This window comes from Scophthalmus maximus, chromosome 18 (assembly GCF_022379125.1).
Source record: "Scophthalmus maximus strain ysfricsl-2021 chromosome 18, ASM2237912v1, whole genome shotgun sequence".
Classification (NCBI taxonomy): domain Eukaryota; kingdom Metazoa; phylum Chordata; class Actinopteri; order Pleuronectiformes; family Scophthalmidae; genus Scophthalmus; species Scophthalmus maximus.
This window is the reverse complement of record NC_061532.1, coordinates 4,592,873-4,615,100: the sequence shown is the minus strand read 5'-3', so window position 1 is coordinate 4,615,100 and position 22,228 is coordinate 4,592,873. Positions and strand designations below refer to the sequence as shown.

General features: G+C 43.0%; 1 protein-coding gene across 9 annotated transcripts in view; it reads left to right on the top strand.

Moving 5' to 3' along the window:
* disp1 (dispatched homolog 1 (Drosophila)) overlaps positions 1–22,228 on the top strand; it is an 84,600-nt gene that overhangs the window by 35,587 nt on the left and 26,785 nt on the right. The window contains exon 1 of one of the 9 annotated variants that reach the window (XM_047328660.1): positions 16,040–16,827. The exons of the other annotated variants lie outside the window; for them this stretch is intronic. The gene's annotated coding sequence lies outside the window, so the exon portion shown is untranslated. Of the gene's footprint in view, positions 1–16,039; positions 16,828–22,228 lie in introns of those variants that run through there. 9 annotated transcript variants of the gene reach the window in all.

The window sequence follows — 22,228 nt, the reverse complement described above, 5'->3', positions numbered from 1 at the left end:
GGTCAAGATGAAACAAGTACTTTTTTAAACCAAAAACTTGCTAAAATAACCCTATTCCCTCTAGCCTCAACTGTACTTGTGTGTGTTTAGTGCTAATTAGAAGCTAGTGTTAGTTTGCTACACTAAGATGGTGCACATGGAAAATATTATACCAGTTATGCATTAGCATGTTGGCATTGTCATTGTGAGCAAACAGAATGTTAATATCTATGCTGATACTTATGATGTTAGTAAGCACAGTTGCATATGTTCACTATAGAGTTATTCAGTTCATAGGGGAATACAATTTGCCATTCTGTACATTTTCATTAAGATAAAAATAATTACATTTTGTTATATTTGTTGTTTTGTAAAATGGATAAGATGTAAAATTCGATCATTGATTGGTGACAGCTTATTTGTAAAACCGTATGGAAAACAAGGACCGTCTCTTTTCCCTGCCCTTTTGACACAATCGGTCTCTTTTCCCTCCCCCTCCTCCCCTCGGCTGTATGATTAATGTGCATAAAACCTCACTTAAAGTTCATCACAATTAATAGCCACGTGTTGAGGACAGGGACCTGGCTGTATCTGCGCGGACACTGACAGCGCTGAAGATGATCTTTGTTCTATGATTCACATGCTACCAATCCACATTGGTGGTCCAACGTCTCGGCATCTGGTGTGGATCTGGTAAAAAATGGATGCAACCAAAAACAATTTGCCGTTGTTATCCAGCCGTACAGTGTAGCATTTCAAAAAGATTTACTATATAACTTTAGCAGAATTAAAGCAGTATCGTTGCAGCTGCAGGAGGACAAAGTACACATTCCTTGAATATACTCGGCACACAATGTCATGTACTATACAATTAAGGAAACACCTGCCTAAATGACTACCATTGAGTATATTACAAACAGGTGCTTCCACACATGTTCAGTATGAAGGATAGTGAATCCGTGTAACATTCCTTATGGTCACTTATATAGATGTTGGACACACTTAGTTGCTACACATTGTGGCTGCTGTGGCTCAGAGACCGTTATGCTCAATAAAAAAAACTGAACTAATGTAAACATTTGTCCAGAACGCAACTATTCTAAAAGATGTAAGGAATTTTTTTTGTTAAGGACTCGTGAATCTAATTCATAAGCAGAGGTGTAGGGAACATTCAAGGGATTGCTGTGGTCACACTTCACTAGATAGATTGGGCCGACACACAACGCTTCCAGTAGAGGTACATTTTCCTCTGCCGTCTTTAGGCTGTTATCTGTTAACCCTTATCTCTGACTGTCTGAAACAAACATACACATTTGGATATTCTTGGACAGATACAATCCATAGTCTTCAGTCTTTACAAAGCCAACCAAATCAGTTGGAAGACATGAGCAGCTAATTAGCCCTTTAGATGGATCCACAACCAGACACAAATATTTCAGCTGTGGTGAGAAAGGGCAGGGTTAGTACAAGGCTCATGACCTGCCAGAAACACTGGTTTGAAGGGTCTGAGCATTTATGTGGTTAGATTTTTTTCTTTGTATGCACATTTTAGCCATAAACCGGATGAATAAGCTACTTGCAAAGTTTGTCAAAATTATATTTAGATAAAACTGTAAGCTTATACAGATGCATGATATCATTTTAACCTTTTTCTTTTAGAAACAAGAGTTTTTCTCGTCAGTGTCTCCAGAGAGTATGTGTCCTAAATTATACCAGAAGTTGGAATGGAAACCTGCTATATACCAGGTGCCTTCTTTTATTGTGCAGGACTTGAGTCAGTGGCGGTACAGACACGATAAATCAGGCGTGAGAAGTCATCTCTCCCCATTTGCTTGAAGAAGAAAAAAAGTCACAGGTACCTTTTGTAGAAGATTGTTTGCAGTTAGCGCTGAAACTGCAGCTGTACAATGTGGAAAACATCAACAGTCTTTGGCAGGAGCTCGTGCATTCAGAGATCACGTCCGGAAGACGCGTTTCTTTCCAGAGCTGCTGGAATTGATTCATCTCTTGTTTCACAGTAGGTCTGCCTACCTAATGCGGAAATCCTACATAGAACAGTGAAACTGTAATTATGCATCCAAAGCTCACATGCACAATCCGATCTTGGTAACCGATTGCAGGCGATGGTGCATTGAAGACAATATTTCTCACCAACTTCTTATATCAAACTTGCCACATTGTTTGTGAAACTAATTTCTATATTCTACATTTTCACTCTATTGCCAACTTTTTTTTTCTTTATCAAACTTGGTGGGATTATTACTTGGGAGTGTATCTCTAGATGATTCACTTCTGGAGCTGATTGGTCAAAGGTCAATGTCAAGAAAAATATGGTCCAAAATCACATTTTTAAAGTTGTCCAATCTAAAAGTTATACAAATCAGAAAATTTGTCCCCTAATATGATTTCATATGATGAGTTATGTTATTAATAAGTCACCATAAAGTCAGAAAATGATGTCATGAATAATAATTATTATTAATAACACAAATCAACGATTTGTGTGAAGACACAAAATGGCGTTATATAGTGAAGTAATGCATTCCCTTTAGCAACCAACAAGATTAGAAACACTTTGTTATCTTTGTTTGTTATTATATAGTGTAAATTGTGTAAAAATGAAATGGCATAACTACAATATAATGCATGCATTGGGTAAATATAGCACGTGTGCAGGATATGCGTCGCCCCTCCGATGCTTTTCAGGCGTTGACCCTTAGCATGATGTAATTCCAAAAGCCTGTCACTAATAATTTCCCACTCATTTTTAATGACTATGAGATTAATGCCAGACCGAGACGGGGCCTCCGTCATTTTCAGGGTGTGGAGTTTTTTTTATTCCTCTCCTCGTCTGGTTTTATAGTTATTTTTACACAGTTTCTAAATATTAATGGACATATGCAGACAGCAAATAAAGTCGGGATCGGCTAAAGGGAGACTGGACAACTTTCCACTTATTTTCATTTTTTGTGCATTACTTGTTCCCCCTCTGCCGCCCCGCTTCCTGGTGCCAAAAAGCTTTACCCACCATTAGAGTCATAATAATAACAACTTGTTTTCTCACACACACACACACACGCACAAAAAAGAAGAAAAAATTGCTAACAGCCCCATGAGTAAGCATCTACATGCTGGCTGGAGACAAACATGCCCTCATGTCTGCATGGAGGGACGGGGCTGATGGATGTCGCGCAGAAAAACATACACACACACACCTGTACATGCCCGCACATTTTCACAGACTGACACACACACACACACACACACACACACACACACATCACCTGTATACACACACAGAGACACCTGTAGGCCCTCTCCTTCCTTGTTTTACAGTATCAGTTTTCTGTTTGATGTAGAATGTGTTTTTGTCGTCGAGGCTCAGTGCCCACAGCGGAGTCAGATGTTGTGTGAAGGGGATGAGCTGTCAGGAGGAGAAAGGGGTGCCGCCATTGTCTCGGTACAGTTTGTTTATTCTTTAAAATGGCATCTTTGATGAGTTCAGGGATTACATCCGGTTCGAGTTGAGAGAAAACACCCACCACTCCCATTTTCTTTCATACTGTCTTTCTCCTTTTTGTCTACAACACAAACTCTCTCTGTATTTACTGCACTCTGTCCACTGTATTAGAGCCAACTCTCTCTGTCTGTGTGTGTGCGTGTGTGATTATTTCGAGGGGTCCATTTGTCAAAGTGCACATTTATCATGGTGCCCACTGATGTAAGACCTGCTGCTTTCCCACCACATCTCCATTACGCTCTGCTGGTACTCCCTCAGACACTCTACACCTGACCCCGACACACACAGTTAGTCATACACACTCACACTCCTGCACAGAAAAATGCACGCAAACACACATTTGCACACCACAACTGGTTCTCTACTACACAAGACCGTTGCTAAGATAAAAGATGGGGGAAAAAATATAAACTAAACATAAATGGATTCAAAAAATAACTGGAAAGATTTTGGAAAGATTTTTTTTAAGTAATTGAATCATTTCCATTTTTGTGTTTGCCAGGATCAATGTGATTCAGTGTAATTCATCTGGATTCTAAATGCATCACAGGCTTTATTTTGCATCCAGACCCCGCAGTGCATTTTCAGTAATGACACCGGATTCCACCCTGATTATTTTTTTGTGCCATTCACTTTGTGTTCAAATTGTCATGAACTGGAACCATGAACTCAGATAGCATCCTTCAGCTGCTCCTTAAGTAAAAGGGCCGGCAGCTGGCAGCTGTCCTGAGAGCAGCATCTGCTCTGCGTAAGTGTCCTCGAGCAACTCATTGTCCCCGCAGAGCGGTAAAAAGATCCTGTCTCTAACCTGCCAGTGAAAGCACTGTATGCTGTTGTTTTTCCGTCCCCTCCTTATTTTTAAGTATTTTGTCAATTCGTTTTTTTGATAATCAAATTGTTTGTCAAATAGCCTGAATAGAAAATAAAGGGTATTGCCGAATTGTCAAATTGGCTTAGGAAGTTTCCTAAATCTTGAAATGACCCAGAAGTATGATGAGAGCTGTTCGAATTCTCTAAATGCTTTGGAAAGGTGCTTCAGTGCTTCCTTTCCTGTCTCCTTTAGCATAGGGTACACTGGATTTTCCTATGGGAAAGGAAAGGAGAAATAGACGCGCCACAATTCATCGCGGCAGTGATATTTAACATGTCGCGCTATGCACGAACGTAAATGATTAATTCCGAAGAAGAAGTGCATGAATGGCCGAGAAGTGACGCACATCCTCATGTATGTGACTGTTGCATTTGAATAATTTACATCTCATGTCACACAAAACACAAAAAAATGCTGTGTGGAGCCGCTGCTTTTTTATAGTCCATCTTTGGAAATGTGTAGTCTCACCACGGCAGACGCACGTCAATAACATCCACCGTCACATGATGACGTGGTATAGTGAAAGTGAGAATCGTATTTCTCTGAGCAGCGCTGACAGCTTTTGTCCTATGAGTCCTCCTTTACTCCTGTCCTTGACCTTATGACCTTTTTTCATTGAGGTCAAGGAGTAGTAGATAGGAAAAGACGACAGGAAGGACAATCCGAATCCAACCAAAGAATAGTCAGAGCTGTTAAGGACGCTGGTCGATGGCCAACACTAAAGTGAAACGTGAAACTGTCTTTTAGTAGCTGTTAGAAAATAACGAGACGAGGCTTATTTCCATTCTTCTGGCCGAACGGCCTGACTACCTGTTGGCACCACATGAATGGGATAAAACAATTAGATATAATCATACAGCTCCTTTTAGATTTTCCAAATTTGAAAGGACAGAATGGGCGAAATTCTGAGAGTCATAATTTCCGTTACTCAAAGAATGCAGTCACGGTTTTCACAATGATACTTTTCAAATGATCGTATGTGTAGCGGGGATGCCTTTTTGGGCCAGTGTGCGTCACGTGATGAACAGGAAAGTTGAAATATATTGTGGGGGCCACTTTGCAAGAATCACTTCACTGCACAGGGGGTTTGGGGAAAAAAGCTAATTTCTAAAGCCGCCTTTGCACCTGAGTGTCAGTTTTTTTTAGAATGCCAGTAATTCTGGATACTTATCTGCCAGTAGGATGGAAAAAAGGTAGTTCACGTACATTCTCTGCTCATAGGATGTGTTTAATATGATCCTATGTTCTTTCATGTTGCTTTTTTGTGCAGCTTATCACATTGTTGTTGTTTTTTGTTTTCTTGTTTCTGATAGTTAATGCATCCTGCAACACAACTTCTCCGGGGTTTTTTTTATCTCCTCGACTCAGATTGTAGAGAAAATGAAGAGCGACATAACTCAAGGCAGAACATGTGAGACGGATGCAGGGATGCAGAGACGAGGCAATGAGGTGTGTGTGTGTAGGGGAGAGGAGAGCAGCTGCTGAGGCCCTGGTTCCCTTCTCGCTGGCGCACACCTCTCCACAGGGAGCGAGAAGGGGTCCAAGTGCCCTGAGCTCAGCTCTAACCGCCTCCAGAGCCGGAGACAACCCTCTCTCTCTCTCTCTCACACACAAGCTTACATACTCCACATTACATGTACACATACCTCATCCACTCATTGGGTCCACCACATACTTGTTTTCTACCTTACGTCCTCTGTGATTAAGTATTTTTGGCGCAAACTGAATTTTTCACAGTTCAGCAAAGTTTACCGGAATGAGGAGTGTTTCAACAGCACCCAGGAACAATTGACCAAAGGGGCAGGATTTAGCATAACAATAGAATATATGATGAATGTATATTATCTCTCACATGCACGCAGAGCGGCAATCTGGAGCCAAAGAGCCCTTTTAGTCAATCTAATTCGGCTTCGCACCCCGTGAACCCTCCCAGGGACCCTCCGAGAGCCCACTAGTCCTTGAGTGAGATGACACGGGATGAAGTCACTCCATTTGCCTTGGCACCAGCACCTTTGTTTCAGGCACTGCGGTGACGTGCCAAGGGCCATGTTCTCATAGCAGAGTGTGTTCTGCCCAGTTCCCCCACGAGAGGGACAAGGCCCATAAAACCCAAAGCATCGCCTTGTGCGATGCGTTGTGTCTCTCTTTGGACATTTCAACTGCATGGGTACTTGTGAAAAAAGCAGAGGGGGATAACTATCATGCGTCACAGGGTGGCTTTCGAACCACCGAGCTCTGCATTGGAGACGGGTGCTCTACCAAGGGAGCTAAAAGTCGCAAGCACTAGCTAGAGCCGCCAACAGGTCTCTTAACGTGTCAGCCAGTAAGGTCTACACACACTGCACTGCACTCGACTGGCTGGACCATCATTTCATATGCAGAACAAAACAAAACATGAAAGAATTTAATCCCCAAATTCCAAATGTTCGAGCTCTGTGACATTCTGAAAAGCCGTGCAGTGATCGAGGCTGACGGAACCAGGATCGTTCGGTGAATCATTTATCGTCTCACGAATGCGGGTGCTGACAACGGGTTGTCCATTTCTGATTTTATCTCTCTATGGCACTATAGACTGTTCACATTACAGCCCTTTTCCAATGTTAACATTTTCTATTTTAGGTATTTCATATGGCCTATTGGTGAATTAGCATTTATCACTTTGAGGGCGGGGGGGGGGGTAAAATAATTCAGCAGAGGTGGGGATATGAAGACCAAAAGGGGGGAAATCTCATGCAATCCAATGCGGTTCAACGAGTACACGCGCAGCCTTTTAGCGGGATTTGCAGACATGGGGGGTCACAAGGGGGGTTTAACTGACAGCCAGTTCATTAGAGGGCGGAGTGTGTACAAGACAGAATCTTTTATACACCCCTGTGTAAAAGTTGTTGAAATCTAAATGTAAAAACTCAGTAAGTATTTGCAAACAATTCCGATCTGATCAGTTAGATTCATCATATTATCAGATTCAATAAAATGCTTTTGTACTTGAACACAAGACTTGAACTCTGACCGGCCCTATGATATTTGCTGAGCAGTCACAGAGCTGCCATTGGTCACACTCTATACTGCGTGCTGGTGATTTTCTAATGGTGTCATATTAGCTGGAAACTTTCTCCACACATTGTAGAAACAATAAGAGAACAGAGCGAACAAAAATGCTACGACTCGTCTCACAGCGTGAAATCTTGCAGCGACACGGGTCTTTCAGTCATTTGTGGCGGCGGCGGCATCTGGGGGGAATAAGACACTGAAAAGCAACAAAACCAGACAGTCGGCAATAGCAAATGTGTTTTCGTGGCAACCTTTTGTCCTTGTCTTGTGGTCAGTCGCAAATAACGCAATCTACTGTTTTTTTGAGAGACGCAGCCGTGGATAAAATCTGGCCATGTGATGGAAAACAGTCCTGGAAAAATGAGCGTGTTATGAGCATCCTGTCAAACAAAGTTTACCTCCTATATCAAGCTCATCTGTCCACAATGAAGTTGGCCTCGCACACAAGTCCTCGGAGAGGAGTTAGCTGGAGAAAAGAGTTTTGAAGTGGCCTGGAAGTGGAGGAGACGTTTCGAGACTGACTCTGTCTGTATTCCAGCTGCCGTCTGCTGTGACACTTCAGTGACACTCGAGCTTCAGCATTTCCAGTATGTGTTTTATTCCCACCTCTCATTGCAGTTCCCTTCCTCTCACCCTAATGCCCTTTCCATCCTTCTTTCTCTGCACCTTCCTTTCCATTAAACTCGCCTCCGTTTCGTCCCGTCGCCCTCCCCTGCACACATTCACCTCCGTCTCTGCGTTTCTGGTAGCCAAAAGGTTTATGACAGCAGGATGTGATCTCACACCTCCTTCGGCTTTTTCAACCACACACACAAAAAAAAATGTCATGATTTTCTTTTCCGTTTTTTCAGTTCCTACCCGACCTTTCAGAGACTCCCTGTGGCCCCCAGAGAAATTTGACACATGCATGCAATCTTTCAAGTTTGATCAGCATACGAAATTGGGCCCTTTTCATTCTTTCATACTCGTGCAAAAAGAAAATATTTTTCGGACAGTGAAAATATGTCGGCATAAACACACGGACACAGTTGCGCTTAAATACCCCTGCTCCTTTCCCAAAGGGTGGACAAAACAGACACACACACACACACACACACACACACACACACACACACACACACACACACACACACACACACACATTGTGTTTGTTGAGTAGAGGCTGGGGGGGAGTGTAAAAGGGCTGCTGGCTGTGTGTGTGTTTGAGCAATTCCTCAAAAGGCTGTTCTCTTTTTGATGAGCAAACGCTAACTTTGGTCCCCTCAAAGCCTCTTATCCGTCTCTCCTTCCGACTTTCCCTCTCTCTCTCCCCACTCCGCATAACTTCCCTGTTGTCCTGTTTGTGTCCCAGATCAAACCAGGACTCTGTTCAAACAAACGGAGACCTCTTCTCCTCCCTCTCAGCTATGTGGGCTGCAGACACTTCTCGTTTGGTGGACCCTTCTTCCACCGCTGCTTCCTCTCTTCAGCCCGATAAGAACCCTGTGCTCGCATGCCATCGCTCTCCCTTCGTTACTTTCTCCTCGGCTCGGCCTGTCCCATCCCCTCCCCACTTCTCTCCCTCTCAAAGACAATCGAAAGAGGAGTTCTGATGGAGCTGTGTCTTTTCCCAGACGAGAGAGTTGCTCAGGAACTTGAAAAATGAAAGAGGGAGAGGTAGAGAGGAGGGGGGCCGGTGATCTGTGTTAAAGAACAACAAAGGCCTGGTTGAGCTGTTCCAAAGCCCCTGACACCACAAGAAATCCTTTGGAAAAACAGATGTAATTAGAAAGCTGAGCCTAGTTCTGTGCCAAAAGTGTGCATATTTTTAATACGTTAAAGCAACAGCAGTGAAACAACAGGCCTCTGTTTCTCATTTCTTTACACCGTCCTGTTCGTCTGCCAAATAAAAGCAGCTGGCCGATACTGATTCTGCGTGCAATTTGAAAACCTGAAGGTATGGTTTGGATTTGTCATCAAAGTGAGGCCTGTTTTCTTTCCAGTTACTACGCGTCACGAATCATAATGGAATACCCTTGGGTTTTTAATTTAGTTATTACTGATTACTGAAATCTGTGGTCCTCCACCCTAACACCCAAATACTAATCTGTGAGGATGGTGATCCTCTTCTCATCACATTTCCCTCAGAAAAAGTTAGAAATGTATCCCTGATCTTTTTGCATTTGGGAAGTTCTTCAAAAACATTTCGCCATGCACCTTGCGTTGGCTTGGTTTCTCTCAGTCACTGGTTTCACATTTTAACAGCTTGTGACCATTTCGAGCAAAGACTGATTCTTCCTTCTGGGATTGCTACTTAAATAATTTTAGGCAAAATTATCCATTGATTCACAGAGAAAATAATAATTTACGAAAATTCCGCTCCTATCCTTTTAATTGTTTAAATGCAAACAAAGTGACCTACTCCTGTTTGGAAATTTGAAACAACAACAATAAAATACAGAGTAACATAATTATTACGAGTATGATTATTTTTTTATTGATTATTATTGATTATTTTTGATTAGTCGATTAATCTAACGATTATTTTTTTGAAAGAAAGTAACTTCCATACAATCCATAGCACAACATCTGAACATTCTCTCCAAACAAAATTTCATGCTGATAAAGTGAAGCAGAGCAAAGTTACAGGCTTGAAATGGACATGGTCAGCTGTTCCATTTGAGGTTTCTCACTTTAAAACTCATTCAATTTCTTTTAATCTCTTTAAGTATTTATTCCATCTAAATACAACAGTATAAAGACATGTATTTATCTCTCACTACAAACCCTCTTTGTGCTGCGTAATGACGTCAAAGCAGCCAGGGACGGTAGGTTTCACGGTATCATCTCAAAGTGACAATTTTGTGGTAGCTAACGGGAGCGAATTTATGGATCAAAACACAAGTCATCGTGACAAAACGTTAAAGGTTAGACGTAGTTAATGTATGTCGCTGTTCGACGCAAATTTTTGCGTCGCTTAACTCGCGTGAGTATGTGAATCATGTTCTTAATTCCCATTTTAAAATGGAATGTCGAGTTTGTACATCTGAAGTGGGCATCAGTGTCTTACATGCCACATTGTCAACAGCTTTGAATGGCACCATATCATTTGTTCAGATGGAATGTGACCGCCTCAGTCACCTCCTCACATTGTTTGCTTTGTTTATGGTATTGTTTGGACAGCCCTAATGCTTCATGGAAATATTTCTTGGTGCTCTGTTTGCATTTGAGTTACATTGTCATTTGCACAAGTCAGCTGTGATCGCAGAAGATTTTCTTGTGCAACTAGACAGAAAGGAAAGGGTTTTTCCTTTCTGTTTAGAAGAGTTGAAACATTCTGATATAAAAAGACCTTGACACTCGAGGCAGACAAAAAAGGAATCTGGAAATCTATAATTATCTATTAATTGTTTTCTTTTTAGACAGATCATTTCTTTATTCTTGGGCTGGACCTCTCCCAATAACGTGTTTGGGTACTTTTTTTCTCTGTACAGCCAAGCAGCTCTGTGGGTTCGAAGCTTTTAATAAACTGTGAGTTGAGTGATGTAAGGAACAGCACTTTGGCTCCGCTTTGGTTTATTATCTCAAATTGCCTTAAAATCATAGCACATTAAAATCATTTCATCGTCCACAAATCAACAAGTATTCTCGCCTGTGGCTTTCGCACCTGCCAACCCATTTGAGTCAAACATGTGCACGTGATGTCATTCACACCTTTGCGTTGCCAACACCTCGGAGAAGAATGTCGACTAGAAGTGGAGCTGATCCGCTCTGCCAATCTCTTTAAGTTAGAGCCAACCGCTTCCCCCCTTTTTTCCCCTTCTTTCCTCTCACCCATGTATCTGTCATTTTCTTTTATCTCCGTCCTGCGTATGAGAGGAAATGATAAGAAACAGACAGAAGGATCATCTGGACACAGCATGTCTCTGCACGACCACAACAACATGGCCGCCCTGACTCATTCGTTCTGCATCCGCCTTCCACATCATAATCCAGTATACACGCCCTCTCATTGTTACGAGTCAGGTGTCGACCCACAGACTACACGGTCCGTGTCATGTCAGTGAGCTGCAATTCATTTTTATAATCATCAGAAATCTATACAGTGCAGCTGTACTGTATATAACAGCTGTGTCATAAACCTGAACAGCCTGTACCATAAACCAGAACAAGGGCTAGGCCTTACCAGTTGATGTAAAAAAAAAAAAGTTTTAACCAAAATGTCTTCTTTTCAATAGAGTCACTGGGTTGATTCTTGGAAAATAAAGTACAAAGCATTTATTTTACGCAAAATAAATCCCATTAGAGCTTTGGGATTTTGGAAACTGTTGACCATGCAAATACTGAATGTGTTGTTGACCAATTGGAAACCATCTTGGTAGTTCTGACCTTTGAGAGAACATCAGCGCCCAAAAGGCTATTAGCTATTATATCAGCTATTAGTGCAAATACAATAAACTGTGTTATCATTCTGTCTGGTTATTGACTAAGACTTAAAGTACAAGCTTAAACCAATTTTTTTTCATAACCATATTAAATCTCTTGACAGAAATGTGAACTATCAAAATCGATTATGAAAGAAAGTCTAAACACTTCATTTAGACCTGGACTTAAGGCTGGTCACACCAAAATCCCTCCACTGGTCTTTGTGAATTATGTGATAGAGGCTTTGTGGCACGGAGACCACTCTGAGGGCTAGTCGGTGAGCAATGGCTAGCTAACCACTAACACGTGGCCTCGAATATGCCAGTTGCTAGTCAGTCCCTGACTATAGTCTAGTTTTAGTTCTAGTTAGATTCCATCACTTACAAACCTAACCTAGAAATGTTTTAAGACATAAATCAACATTATTATTGTGATATCTGCCTAAACTTGGACGACATGTGACTGTATGGTGGGTCTGTAGGTGCTGAAGGTCAGTGTAGCACCAGGACTCTTACGACACAGCTTGAATGGTCAAGTCAAGCTTTGCTCGCGACTTTTATGTACAATAAATGTTTAAATGTAGTCAACCGTTTTTCCATGGGATTCACATTATAAAGCGGTAGAGGCATAAAAGAAACCCAACTGATACATAAGGGCCTCCTGTTCGCTGAATGCAGGCTAACTCGAACATTAGCTCTCATTCACGTTTCAGCCATTCCTCGGCTCCCTTGGGTCCTTCTGGGCAGACGTCAGGGAGCTCAGCGCTAATTGGGTCGGAGATGTCCGTCCACGCTGCCAAGGTGTCGAAGGGATAGGGTTTCCCTGTTTTCCGAAATCTCTGACCTACAGAAGCCCGAGAAGCAGTGCGATCGGCGCTGCCGGCGCAGCGTCTGTCTGCTGTTTGTCTCGGTCTCTCATTCATCCGGTCAATTACAGTCGCACCTCTTTTTCTTTTTCCTCTTTGTTCGTTCAATTATTCACATACTCTCGCCTTTTCAAACGCAGTCTGTCACCTCTCACTTTTTCTTTCACTGCCTCCCCTTCTCCTCTGTGCGAGGCAGACATTATCACATGCAGGCATAGGTGAAATGCTCAGAGGGCTTCTAGGATTACCTGCCGCCTTCCTGCATCTGTCAAAGCACATGACCATCCAGCACCTGAAGGCTCCGCCGTTAGAACGCTGCTAACGTTCTTTTGATTCACACGAGTTGGATCGTTAATCTTACAGGATGAAGGCTTTTGTACTTGGGTTTTTTTCTTCTTCTCTCCTTTAAATGGTTTTCATCTATTTTTGCTTCTCTTCTGTTTGGGCACGTCTGCTTCATGTGTCACATCAGTTTCAGTTAACCAATCCAAAAATAAAAAGGCACTGATAGTTGTTCCAACCCTGAAATTTTGAATTGCCCTTGGAGAGATGATTTAAAAGTAAGTTTAAACATGCATTTGGAGTTATTTTTGAAATGCCATGCCAAAGCTTTAAATTCTTAAGACACATCTTGTCCTCCTCTATCTTTCTCTACCTCCTACTTTTACCGTTCCCTCCTAACCCTTTTTTTGTTGTCGGCTAAACCTGTCACTTTGATGAGTTGTGTGCAATCACCCCAGAGGCCTGTTGGGCTTCCACCGGGGGCCTCCGCTCTTCCTGGTACAGTACGGCCTTTGATGTGGCTCCTTCTTTAGCGGGCGGACCCTGGCCCAGGCCGGCTAAACCCAAACCCAGTTTCTCTAATGTTGTTCAGCGCCATGTATCAACTTAGCGTTGAGCCCAGTGGAGGTATAAGAAGCTGGAAAGTGTTGGTAGCGCTGAAAAACTTTAGGTCCAGTAATTTCAAAGGACCTGAGCTGACCGGCGGCATGGCCACCACCAGTGGGCCGGTGTTGGGCGGTGCAATAATTCACAGGCAGCTCCCTCACTGCTGCGCCCGCAAGGAGCTTGGCTCTGAGCCTCAGCGGTGTCATACGAAGTATGTTTGGGACCTGAATAGAACTATTTCTGTTTCTAAGAGGCTGCATGATTTGGTACAGATCTACTTTTCTGTGTTATTGATTCTTGGCCAATGGTAAAAATATTTTTTGACTAGTGCATGAACACATTATGTTGTAAATTAAAATCTAAATAGAAAAAAAGAGAAGGGGAGTACAATACAATGAACTCCACACAACTTTATCAATACAAGGTTATTATCATTAGAGGAAAACTACAAAGCACGGAATAGCTGGGGCTTTGACTCGGCCTTGGGGCCAGCTGTGAGTACCTCACCACTGCAGATGATTACAGCTCGCCATGAACCATGTCCTAATCCTGGTGGACAGCTGAAATTAAAGCCAGGTACGGCCCGTTGCCTTGCCAGCATTCCCTGTGACGAACCTCCTCCCCTGCTGAGAGGAACCAGTTGTTTTGCGAGCAAAACGCATTTCCAGAGGAGTCTCCAGGTTTTTTTTTGTTTTTTGGTTGTTGGCAAATCAGGGACCACAGATGAAACTGAAAGATTAAAATGAATATTTTTGCCTTTGTTTTCAGCCCAAACTCACAACTTCTTGCGTACGGTAAACTTTGTCCTAAATCAGGTGTCTTGCTGTGCCTCTTTCTCCGCTTTGCACACACATACGCCGTGTAGACTCCTAAATGATCTCTTTCATAATCCCTTAACCAAAGACATAAGAGAAGTCATTTTGCTCTAAGCCATTTATGACAAAGTGAACAATAGGACATGAAATGAACAGACACCTTTCTGACCTCATGTATAACATACATCACATGCCCTGTATGGAGGCATCGTTTTTCATTTAACACTCATTTGCACACTTTCTGTGCATTTAACTGATGCCTTTATTTTTGTATCCATGTTTTTGTTTCTATTGTACATGAAATATCACAACTGCGAGTGTGAGCTGTGTCCTGAACCTGGATAACGGAGGTAGTCGTACGTTCTAAAGTGGAAAAAAAAATATTATGGTTCAGGATTTATTGACTTGGACAGTTCCACCCTCTCTGAGGTTTGAATGAAACCAGTTATCTGGAGCTTTTGTTGCCTCGGGTGGGGATTGAGAGACGAAAGAAAGCATGTTCAAGTAGTTATTAAACTAAACCTAGAAGAGCAGCCAACACATCGGAACAGTGATCTATAATTTAAATAAACTGGTGTGTGAAGAACGGGTGCGGCCATATTAAGGAATTATGTGGTTGAATCTCAGATGATTAGAGGATGTTTAGTGTGTCTGCGTGTGGTTGTTGGAAGCCAACTGTGGCTCATTCCATTTAAATCTACCTAATAGAATTAATGGTGCACCTTCAGTCTGTTATCTGTTTTCTAATCACCACATTGTAGTATTTGATAACTGTCTAATGAAATAACATTATGTTGCGTGTGATTTTGAGTGTCCTGTACTGGGGTATGGAAAAATTGCCAATGATGGGCTATAAACCACCTCAGCTTCACCACCACTAAGCTTCACACTCTTAATTTGATTTTTGTGCGCTTGCCCCTACTACAGAAGCCTTAGAAAGTTGGTAATACGTTGAAAGACGCATGTATAAACACAACAGGGCTGTAAAGTTGGACTAGTGAATGTGTTGTTGAGTGTTCGGCCAGATGACATTTAAAATCCCTGACAGCCGTGGTAGACAATTGCCATTTTATGACACTTAAAAAAAGCTGAAAAATAAATTAAGAAAAAGTCACAACCTAAGTAGTTACTGATGTATTAATGTAACTGAATAAAACGTGAAAATAACCATAGACCTTTTTCTAGGCATCTAAACTGAGAAAAAAAACTATGCTAACTTATTACCTGGGGTTAAGGAATCATTCCTGCAGCACTGTATGAGTGCTGAAACTAAATGGAACCCTCCCCACTTGTACATGCACCAAGGCATAAGTGTAGTTTTAAAGCTCGCTTGAGTTTCGCTTTTTTTTTTTGCAACCAGACGTAGAATTGGGGGGTGGGTCTGACTGAGAACTCTACAGCCATGCACCGATTGGACAGACCAGCTGTCAATCACGATGTAGCCACGCTTCAATGTTTTATCGTCCGTTTGACTCTAAAGGAGACCACAATTTACAAAATAAACATCATGCTGTATTGGAGAAGACTTGAAACCAGAGACTTTATCATAAACTCCTCAGGAAAATGTTTACTGACGTCCTAAATCAGGTGAGAAGTAGAGTCATTTTCTCGTAGACTTCTATAGAAAATGACTTCTTTTTGTGACCAGCGGAGTCGCCCTCTGCTGGTCGCGCCAGAGAATACAGGCTTCAGGCAAATTCTTATATACAATCTATATGACATGCTATGCACATATTGGAATGTCAACATGTGTAAATCGGATATTCGAATATCTGACTATGGATCCTTCATTTCCACACATCTGAAATCAGCAGTGTGACCCGTGAATTGATGGTCAACAGAAAATCTTGTGATTGTTTTCCTTCATGCATTCATCGTTCATGTTTCCTTGCCCTTTAGTTGTTACCAGTCCGGCGTTATCTTGATACTCGTTATAGCTTATTTGTATTTATATATTTCATGTTTGGTCCCCCGGTGTAGCAGTGAACGGGTTAACGCTGACAGTGGGACCGTCCTATCAGTGCCCCTCGGTGCAGTCCCAGCCCACCGCCTCCTGCCTCCGTCCCTCCGGAGAGAGAGAGCCTGCGTGTGTGTGTGTGTGTGTGTGTGTGTGTCAGGGCTGTTTGTCATCCTGGCAGGACACACTCCATGAGAAGCAGCCCTCTCTCTCTCTCTCTCTCTCTCTCTCTCTCTCTCTCTGGGACGTGTTGCTGCCTCCTCCTCCTCCTCCTCCTCGGGCTGCACTGTTTGTTTAAGAGCCTCGCGGATATCGGAGCTAAAGCCGGAGGAGTCCCGTGTCTGTGTTTTGCTTCTGTTCCCCGTCTTCTCCTTCTTCGTGGTGGACACGAAGAAGCGCCGCGTGTTGCAGATCCCACCGGCGATAACGAGCGCAGAGCACCGGCGGACACGCGCGCGCGCGCACACGCACAACACGGTAGGGTCCCACTTACCGGCTGCTGCTCGCGCTCGTTTCTCTCTACGTGTCCACTTCTGTTTTTGTTTGTGCGAGTGCGGGGGCCATGTGTGCAGAAGTCGCGAGGAGAAACCAAAACCCACGGATCGGGAGTTTTTTCGTGCACTTCGCAGTCCACGCGCCTCCGGTGGTTGAGCGTCAGTGTGTCTGGTCCGAGCCGTGATTTTTTTTCTCTCTCTCTCTCTCTCTCTCTCTCTCTCTCTCTCTCTCTCTCTCTCTCTCTCTCTCTCTCACCCCGTTTGCGTCAGAGAAGTAGGAGCACCACAGAGTAGATTCATTAAAAAAAAAAAAAAAGATCGTTATGATCGTTTTCCTCTCTAGAAATTCACCAGGAGACTGAAAGAAAACTCTGAGAAAACTTTAATTTCTTCAATAAATAATAAACCCGACAGCTTCATGAGCTCGTTTCTGCTCATCACCCTTGCTCCATTGAATAACCCAACATTAATACAACCTGGCATATAGTTACCACGGTGCCTTACTATCGTCCAGATTAATGTCAGTCCTTAAAAAGCAGCCAGACTAAATCTAAGTGAGTTTACGGTCCACTCCATCTTTAAATCTGATGGATAGAATAAATGCATTTTGTCGCGTTTCCATGATTTTGTCTCCAGCCTGAATGACGCTGCTGTAAATAATGGGCAAGGAAGGTATTTGCCTTGAAAGATTTTCTACTATTAACTGTTAGTCTTCAAAAAGATAATTATGTTTCTACATGCACACTGTTCATCAACATAGCTATAGGGGATGAAATGAACTCCCCTCAATTTGACTTGTTCACGATCCAGATGTCATCCCCGGTGATTGTTGGACATGTATGTGGGTTGATGGAGTGATGCAGACGGCAGGTTGACTCAAAGTGTGTTTACCCTCGTTTACTTTTGAGCCTCGGCGCTGTAGCCCTGAGCCGGCGCCGTCAGACTGGTACGTTTAACAGCCCAGCTGTGTGGGAGAAAAGGGAAAAAAAGAAGTGTCCTCAGGGGGTGAAATACGTCCCATATCTCCCCTGACAACCAGAGAGGTGTCAAAGAGGACGTCAAGCGTACGCGTTACCTGGCATGGGGCCAACCGCCTGTTGTTGTGTATATGTTATTATTGTTATTAGAGGCAGTGTGCGGTTATTAACCGTCTCTTGACTGATTCCTGGTAATTGCCGCCTATTAGTTTTAATTAAAGGGACGCGGGATGCCTCGCCTCGCGCCGCGTATGGCTGCCTGTCGCCCAAAGGTCTCTCCCATCTCCTCTCGCACCCCGTAATCATGAAGTTCACTTGAAAGACGGCGGGAGAAGCTTCTTTGTCATCACCTGTGTTCTACCCAAACCCACTTGCCCTTGGAATCATTACACATATGGGGTTTTCTTTTTTATCCACTTTCTTGGTAATTTAAAAAAATGGTTTGGTTTGTTGCGACGTGACGTTGAGTTTTGACAGTCCCTCTAGCTGTCCCCCCTGACTTTCCTTCCGCACCCCCTACAAACGTTTTTTCCAGCCTTAATGAAATGAGTTAATTGTTGCCTGATTAAAGGACTGCAAACCAGATGTAATACGCTCAAGACAAATGCGAAGATGAGGTAAAGCAACTCAAAGGAGGAAATCTTAATTCCACCGCTCCTTTATCCGTCCCTTGGTAGCCGGCATTACCTTCTCCTTTTGTTACCGCTGATTGCTCCCAGGCCGCACAGCTAATGCGCTTTAATTCAGTTATTCTGGCTCTGTAATCAAGCTTGCATAAATAGATCGAAGGACGTTGGGTTTTTTTGTGTTTTTTTTTAAGCAGCAGCTCAAGTCTTTCGCGGTGCAGCTCGGTCCGGCTGTCAGCTTTTATTTTGAAGGGAGACACAAGACCCTGCTTGTGTCTGCACAGACCTTCCTAGATGTCTCACCTGCCTGTCAGCCCTCGGCATTAGTGTACACACACACACACACACACACACACACACACACACACACACACACACACACACACACACACACACACACACACACACCACACACACACACAAATTCCTTTAGATCCAGACAACAGAAACACTTGCACATTCATGCTACAAACCTAATTCCTATACCATTGTTTAAATTCTTTATCTCCACCAAACTTGTTTCCATCCAGCCTCCTTCAGTCACTGCAGGCTCCTGACAGCTGTGGGAGCCACACTAATGACTTCATCTGGATTTCCCTCAGCACTCTGCTATTCTGAGCTCTCCAGGCTCTGGTAGCTATTCTTCCTCTCCCCCCCCACCCCCCCCCCCCCTCCTCCTCCCAGGCACCCCTGACCCGACGGTGCTGTCATGCTCATGTTTCACCGCTCACTCATGTGGAGGTGTCACAGAGCGGCTTGATCGCATACGCCGCATGTCTTTGCGCTCGGGCGGGATGGTGAAAAACAGGCGAGTGTGATGTATCGCTTTGGTGCTTCGAACGCAAGCAAGCACATCCATTTTGCGGCAAAATAATTTTTCAAGGGGTCACAGAGGTGAAATGAAAACCTGTGTGTGTGTGTGTTCATCGGTTTCTTGGAAGGATAAAGTGAGTAGCTAAGGTTAAACCCAAGTTGCCTATGTTACTTTTAGAATGCAAGTAAATTCAATCTGATTCTTAAGAATTCCATCCATCCATTTTCTTCTTCATCCCATCCGAGGTCAGGGTGGCAGCAGGATAATCAGGGTATTCCAGATGTCCGTCTCCCCAGAAACACTTCCCTGCTCCTCCTGGGGGAATATAAGAATTCAAGTTCTTTAACAAGACTAGGTCAAAACCCGGAATCTTCTGGACCATGTCTGTTAGTTCCTCTTTTTTTTTCCAATTGACACATAAAGTTTTGTGTATATTTATACTGTATCTCTCCTGCTGGGCTGCTGACAGTGTTGTCATTTGGCACAACACTGTTCCAACAACGGGGATGTAGTTCTCGGCGTAACACCTGACATCTGATCTGGGAGCGTTGGAGTGGCCAACAGTAAGGAGCCACGCTCCCCGATGATGCAGAAGAAATTGTTCGTGGCTGATCATGTTGAAAGAGCAACACCCAATTGGAAAAGTCCAACTCTCGGCCCGCAGACCAGTGGTGTGACTTTGTCAGTCGCAGACATTGACGTTTGTAGGGCTCACGGTAGCAATCCAATCAAGAATATAGTGAAGGTAAATGTTGTGACGTCTTAGGTTATTCTGAAGAGGCTCTTTCAGTGACGCTTACTTTAAGTGGGTATATTGTGGCGGTACAAAGGAATCATATTTTGATAGGATAAGGACGCGAATGACTACAGTAATCAGTTAAGGTCCGCGGCACCTGAAACGTGATCCACGTCACCCGGCCCCCTGTTGGGGGTGTTATCTCTCGATGGCATCGCAGATAGAGCGGAGTCCTGGCTCTGTCTTCATGCATCAGAAGTGAGTTATTCACAATAAACCCTGAGGCAAAAATGTGATGTTTATGAGTTCCACACTGTGGAAATGGAAATGCAGTATTAATTAATTAACTACACGTTTATAATGTCAGACACCAGCTGTCGCAGCTGTGATCCTCATGAGAAACTTAGTAGTTGTTTTCACCGGGTCCATTCTCGTCATCATATCAGAGCCAAAATAACTGGTGAGTTTATCCATTGAAAACTTCCAACAATTTTAATAACCTTTAGTCACTTTTGCTGTAAACATCTACCACTAATGAAATACATTTTCATTTGGAGACGTCTCCTTGGACTCTCATAACTTTTAAACTGTTCATTACACAGTATTTATAGACTAATTAATAAAAAAGGAAGACATTGAATGATAATGAAAAACAGTCATCAGTTGCAGCCCTGCACTTTTCAGCTCACTGATAACTGCAGTATCTGTTTTCAGACATCCACAACATTGTTTGCAGTTCTACGTTCAGGTTTAAAATTCAATACAAAGCAGAAACTGGCAGAAAAAAATTGATTGGCACATTCTCTATGCATACGTTTTCCTTGCAATAGGTGATTTTAGCTCTTATTGATTGTGTCAGTGGAGCCTGAAAGGAAACAGGAGTGATGGTGGTCGACATTAAACAAAGGTCGTTGCAGTTGTGTGCCGTATAGATCCAAACCACTTTTCCACCACAATTATCCGATCACGCCTTTCTCAACCAACCCACTCCAACTTGAGCTCACATATTTTGGAGGGTTTAACGGCTTATTATTTTTCATTAGCGATTCATCTTCCAATTATTCAGTCAAATAGTGAGAATTGTTTTCACTAGTGGAGACCAAAGCACGTGTTCCCAGTGTGACGTATTTAAATGTTCTATTTGTCCAACCAACAGTTAAAATCTGTGCTGCACTACAGGTTACTATCACAGGAGATCTGCTTCTCAAATGTGACAGTGTTTTCTGAAGATTTTTGCAAATTGTTATCAAATTTTGTTGATGCTGATGATGGGCCGAACATACAGTAAATGAGTTTAAAAATAAACTAATCATGTTAAATAAATAAATGGATAAAAAGAACAAAGTGGCAAACAAGGCTTAAGATTCTTTCCTCTGTCGGTGCCATGACTCGTCGTGTCGTGTCGTCCTTTCTCTGGGGCTCAGAGTGCGTCTGCTTTGTATCATTCACAGTAAAGAAAAGGCCTGTTATCATGGTTTTTAAGGCCATATTGCAATTGAGTTAGTTTTGGCTTCATTCAGTGTCACAGAAAAATACATATTTTGTTCATTTAATAGTTTGGTTTTCTCTGTTCAGTGGGTGGGAAAGCAGCGCTGCTCCGAGGCTGATCAATACTGGGTGATCAGGTCTGGGGTTTGTTTGATGTGCCTAAAATCTCAATGTGTCTTCGGGGCTCAGTTTGAAAAAAATTTAATAGGCTAACGGCATAAATCTGTCCTGCATTAACTGGCCGTTGTTTTTCTTTTGGGTGTTTCATGTGGAGCCACAGCCTTCTGCAGGGCCTCTACGCGATGCTTGTCCCATCTAGTGTAGTCCTCCACGGTGGCTGTGTAGTTCGGGCTCCTTCCCAGCATGGTCCGCCTCGACCCGCACATCACCTGTGAAACAAAACTCAGCTGCTTTTGATATGCATGAAGCATATCACAACTCAAAGCTGCAGATAACTCTCTTCTAGCCCACAGAATCTGGTTTTCACATTGCGGTCTCCTGTGAGCATTTTGTAGCTCAAGCCAAAGAATCGGGGCCGAAACTGTAACACAACATGAACCTTTTCTCACCCTGGAACCATTTCTCGCCCCCCTGATGCTGGGAGACTGTGCAATGTACAGTATATGAACGCTGCAGGTTGATGTTGGGCCTATTTTAACGCTCTGTCAATCATATTTATGTGAAACTGGAAAGATACGTTTCTGAAATAAAACTGGGCGGGCGTCGTTTTTTGTTTTTCTTGC